The following is a 5000-nucleotide window of genomic DNA, read 5'->3' on the forward strand; positions in this document are numbered from 1 at the left end:
CGGCCAGAATTGAAGCCGGGTCCCCGGCATAACAGTACAGTGCCTTAGCCCCTCGAGCCACAGCCAAGGCCCATATACCTTTCTTTTTGTGGCCGCAGGTGCACCTTCGGGTGAAATGCCTGTTAAGCTGCGGCCCTGCTATTGAAAGGATTCCGTGGGACCGTAAAATTCCTTGACCTTGGCTCCGAAGGCCTTGTCTCCAAAATAGAATGCCGTTAATCTTTGTGTTAAGATTTAAAATAGGGCTGGGTAAAATAATCGATTTAATTGATAATCGATCGATTTCATTTAAAATTCACATAATCGATTCACAGGGCACAAAATCTTTTTTTTTTTTGTTCTTTTTCTTTTTGTTCTTTTTGTTTAATTTAGGTCTATGGAATATACCCAGTAGGTATTAGTCAATTAGGCCTAGGCCTACGTATTATAAATTAGCAATCTGATAACACTGTCAAGCCACATCCCTTTCACATTTTTATATAAAAGTAGGCAACAGCATCTTTTGGGGGAAATCCTGGCACCAAGAAGGGAACGGATTGAATCGATTCGGAATGAATCGAATCGAATTGAATTGAATCGTGATTAATCGATTCAAAGCCCTAAGAATCGAAATCGAATCGATACAGGAACATGGCTGCGATACCCAGCCCTAATTTAAAACCCTACTTTTTTATCTTGCCATGGCAGAAAAATGCAGAAACACAATCCTACAATACAAAATGTAGATGTGTGTTGAGGTCATAAATTTTTTGGCAGGTTCAGACAGTTATATCAAAATGAGCTTTAATTAAAAAATAATTCTCAGGTGACCTAATACATCATGTGGGGGGTGGGTAAGGGTAGGCTGGGCTGAAGTGTATAATGCCGTGTCCAGACCAACAGCGAACTACGCTGCCTGGTAGCGTGGGTAGCAGAAGAAGTTTCGCCTTGAATTCGCTGTATTCGCTCGAGACGCAGCATTGACATTTTTGATTCAGCTAATCACATAACGGCTCTGGCTTGACAGCCTGGGACATTCGGAGATATGAACGTTCCGATTGGTTTTCGCCGAACAGCGTCAGAGCGAATTCGCCTGCGATTAGATTTAGTTTAATCGTCAAAATTCATTCTCTGGTCGCGCAAGAAGCTTCGCTCCTGGCGAATTCGCTTTGGTAGCGCAGGTTGCGTGCCCTCCATAGAGAAATAGTGACTTCCGTCGCTTCGTTCGCTCCGTTCGCTCTTGGTCTGTACACGGCATAAGTAGGAGGCAGTTGCTTCCACCAGGAAGGTTGTGGGTTTTGCCAGGATTTTGTTTGTTGCTCCATTGGTGAGAAAAATGCATGCACATCCCCCAGCATATGAACATATTGTTCTGAAATGTTGACCCTATGTATATATACTGTACGTAGACTAGAACCTAACACGGTTCTAGTGTAAAAATGCCTTATGTTGGTACGGGTGCACACTGGCTTGATCTAACTCAATTTCAGTGCTGGTCTGAGACGGCTTTGGCAAAGGCTCTATGCAGGCTCTATGAGTGCTCTTGCTGATACATCTAAATGTTCTACAGTAGATGTTCCTCTCCTTATTGTAAGCCCAAGTCAAATGTTAGTGGGCCTAATTGACACTGCATGGGTGCAGTGCTGCATCTGAAGTGAAAGCCCACCTGGGAAACACCAACGTCAATTGTGACCGAGCACTCCACACAGCACACAACAAAATTGCATTCATGGTATGCCTCACCCATGCAAGGGGGCAGCCACGCCCCAAGGGAGCAGTACAGCGGAACAGTATTATGCCCAGCCCAGGGTACCTCCGTCATGGAGGAAGATGTAGGGGGAGAGGTACTGGTTAATTACTCCCCCAACCAACCTGGCGTGTCGGGAGTCGAACTTGCAACCTCTGGGTTGCAATTGTGATGCCTTAACCGCTTACCCATGAAAGCCCGTCTGTGCAACTATACAGTCAAGCATTGAGGGAAAGCCACGGACTGAAAAGGTCTGTGTGTGGCAATGCTAGTTGTAGTCTCCATGTGTGTGTGTGGTCTCCGTGTGTGTGTGTGTGTGTGTGTGTGTGTGTGTGTGTGTGTGTGTGTGTGTGTGTGTGTGCGCGCGCATGTGTGTGTGCGCGCATGTGTGTGTGCGCGCATGTGTGTGTTTAAACAGGCTGATAATGAGATGTGTTGTACATGCGGCCTGCCCGGGCTCGGCATCAAGCACTTGTCCTTTTATCACCTGTCCTGCTGATACGATGCGGTGCGATACGGCCCGCCACATTGGCTTCTGAATTATCAGCAAACACGCTACTCAAACAACTCCCAGGGGCCTACAGGTGTGTGTGTGTGTGTGTGTGTGTGTGTGTGTGTGTGTGTGTGTGTGTGTGTGTGTGTGTGTGTGTGTGTGTGTGTGTGTGTGTGTGTGTGTGTGTGTGTGTGTGTGTGTGTGTGGTACATGGAGGGTCAATAGTATTGCAAAGTTATTGGTTGTGTGTGTGTGTGTGCGTGTGCGTATGTGTGTGTACCTGTGTGTTTGCAGGGTCAATAGTCTTGTACAGTTATTGGCAGTGGTGTGCGTGCGTGCGTGCATGCATGCGTGTGTGTGAACATGCGTGTGTGAATGTGTGTGTGTGTGCACATGCGTGTGTGTGTGTGTGCTTGCGTGTGTGTCTCGCACTCCAGTAAAGTCAATGGTGACCTATTGGTGGCCCTAATCTTGCAGTATGGTGGGGAGCTCTTAACAGAAGTCAGATTGCCATACTTTGCCCCCTGGTGGTTGGTTTGTGAAACTGAAGCCATCAATTGTCCTCCACCCGTCTTCTATTTGATGGCTTGCATCTCTCTCTCTCTCTCTCTCTCTCTTTCTCTCTCTCTCTCTCTCTCTCTCTCTCTCTCTCTCTCTCTTTTGCTCTCTCTCTCTCTCTCTCTCTCTCCTTTCCTGCCTATATCTCTCTATCCCTCTGTATCGTTCATGAACCCTACTTCTCCTATTCCTTTGCCTGGCATGTCTTTCTCTCACCCTCGCTCAATCACTATGGTTCTCTCCCCTTGTCTACAGCATGTGTCGCACATTATATTTCACCTCTTCCTTCCTTCTCCCTTCTCTCTCTCTCTCTCTCTCTCTCTCTCTCTCTCTCTTTCTCTCTCTCTCTCTCTCTCTCTCTCTCTCTCTCCCTCTCTCTCTCTCTCTCTCTCTCTCTCTCTCTCTCTCTCTCTCTCTCTCTCTCTCTCTCTCTCTCTCTCTCTCTCTCCTCTCTCTCTCTCTCTCTCTCTCCTTCTCCTTCTCCTTCTCTCTCTCTCTCTCTCTCTCTCCCATGACTCGTACTACACTACACTACTACATGGCGTAGTAAGAGTCTGTCTCTCTCTCTCTCTCTCTCTCTCTCTCTCTCTCTCTCTCTCTCTCTCTCTCTCTCTCTCTCTCTCTCTCTCTCTCTCTCTCTGTCTCTCCTTCTCTCTTTCTCTCTCTCTTTCCCATGACTCGTACTACACTACACTACTACATGGCGTAGTAAGAGTCTCTCTCTCTCTCTCTCTCTCTCTCTCTCTCTCTCTCTCTCTCTCTCTCTCTCTCTCTCTCTCTCTCTCTCTCTCTCTATCTCTCCCTATCTCTCCCTCTATCTCATAGTAAGAGAGTGTGTGTGTGTGTGTGGTGGTGGTGGTGGCCTACTGACTGCTGTGCTGGAAGCTGTTCAGCTGCTCCGTGGTGTGCAGTAATGAGCGCTAGGAGATTCCCTCCTCATCCTCATCCTCATCCTCAACCTCATCCTCAACCGAGCCCTCCCTTTGATGCTCATCAGATTAAATTGCTGCCCAGAGAGAGAGAGAGAGAGAGAGAGAGAGAGAGAGAGAGAGAGAGAGAGAGAGAGAGTCTCTGGGAAAAGCCGTGTTTTTTTGGGGGTTTTTTGCCCCACATTCGTGTGAATGTAACACATCCTAACAAGCATAATTCTAGATGCTGACGAGTCATTATATAAGGAAGAGAGAGGAAGACAGCTAGCCACATAGTAGTTCCTGGGTTGCTTGGCCATGTTTCAAGTCTTCAAGCAATGTTTTTTTGGGGCTTTTTATGCCTTTATTGTGACAGGAGGACAGTAACAGGGGGACAGGAAATGAGTGGAGAAAGAGAGACGTAGCCTGAAAGACAGATCTGAAAGACACTTGTGATCAAGTTAGGTGGTAACCAGGCAAAGAGAGATGGGGAAGGTTTGGCAAATGACCCGGACCGGAATGGAACCCGGGTCACCGGCGTAGTGACCCAGTCCCCTACTGTTAGCCCACGGCAGGGCCTACAAGTGAGGAGGTCTTTTCCAAAACGCTATATCCACCATTTTTGACTTTTTGCATTTTAATATTGAAATTGACTGTTAAGAATTTCTATCATCTATGTGTGAATTCTGGCTATTCAAATGTTTTGAGAACATACTTTTTAAACCTCCATAAAATGCATCTTGCACTGCAATTCAATGGAAATCCCAATTCAAAAATGTCAATTTCCCAACATTCTAAAAAATGGATACATCTCATTTTGGAAAAGAGCTCTTCAAGTGTTCATGTTCAAGAAGAACACGTTAAAAACACGTTTTCTTTACATTTGTTATGTGATTGTTCACAACATTAGAAGACCACGTGCTATGCTGGACATCAGAGAGAGTAGAGAGAGAGAGGTTCCATTGGCCCATTGTTTCCGGGTTCTATTATTGCAAGGGGGAGGGGGGAGAAATCCCCCTTAACCGCAGAGATACACCAGCGGCGATCTGAGTGAGTCGAGCGACGGAAGTAATTGACTTTGTATTGAGTCGAGAGACAAAAGCGATTCTGGAGACTAGAGCGATTTGCGCGACGAGCGCGACAATTTGAAGTTGAAATCTTTTCAACTTTCTATGACGCGGTTCGGCGACAAGCCGCGACAGCCAATGACTGTATAGAGGTCAGTGACCACAGCCAATGGGAATGCTTGAATGCTTTGTCTTCTGCCTGTACGGACATACTCTAGTCTCCTCAATCTCTCGTATCGCTTGCTGCT

General features: G+C 46.6%; 1 protein-coding gene across 3 annotated transcripts in view; it reads left to right on the forward strand.

The window, feature by feature from the left end:
• Positions 1 to 5000, forward strand: part of adcy9 (adenylate cyclase 9) — a 111126-nt gene that overhangs the window by 65003 nt on the left and 41123 nt on the right. The window lies entirely within an intron of this gene.

Source organism: Engraulis encrasicolus, chromosome 1 (genome assembly GCF_034702125.1).
Source record: "Engraulis encrasicolus isolate BLACKSEA-1 chromosome 1, IST_EnEncr_1.0, whole genome shotgun sequence".
In the NCBI taxonomy this organism is placed as follows: domain Eukaryota; kingdom Metazoa; phylum Chordata; class Actinopteri; order Clupeiformes; family Engraulidae; genus Engraulis; species Engraulis encrasicolus.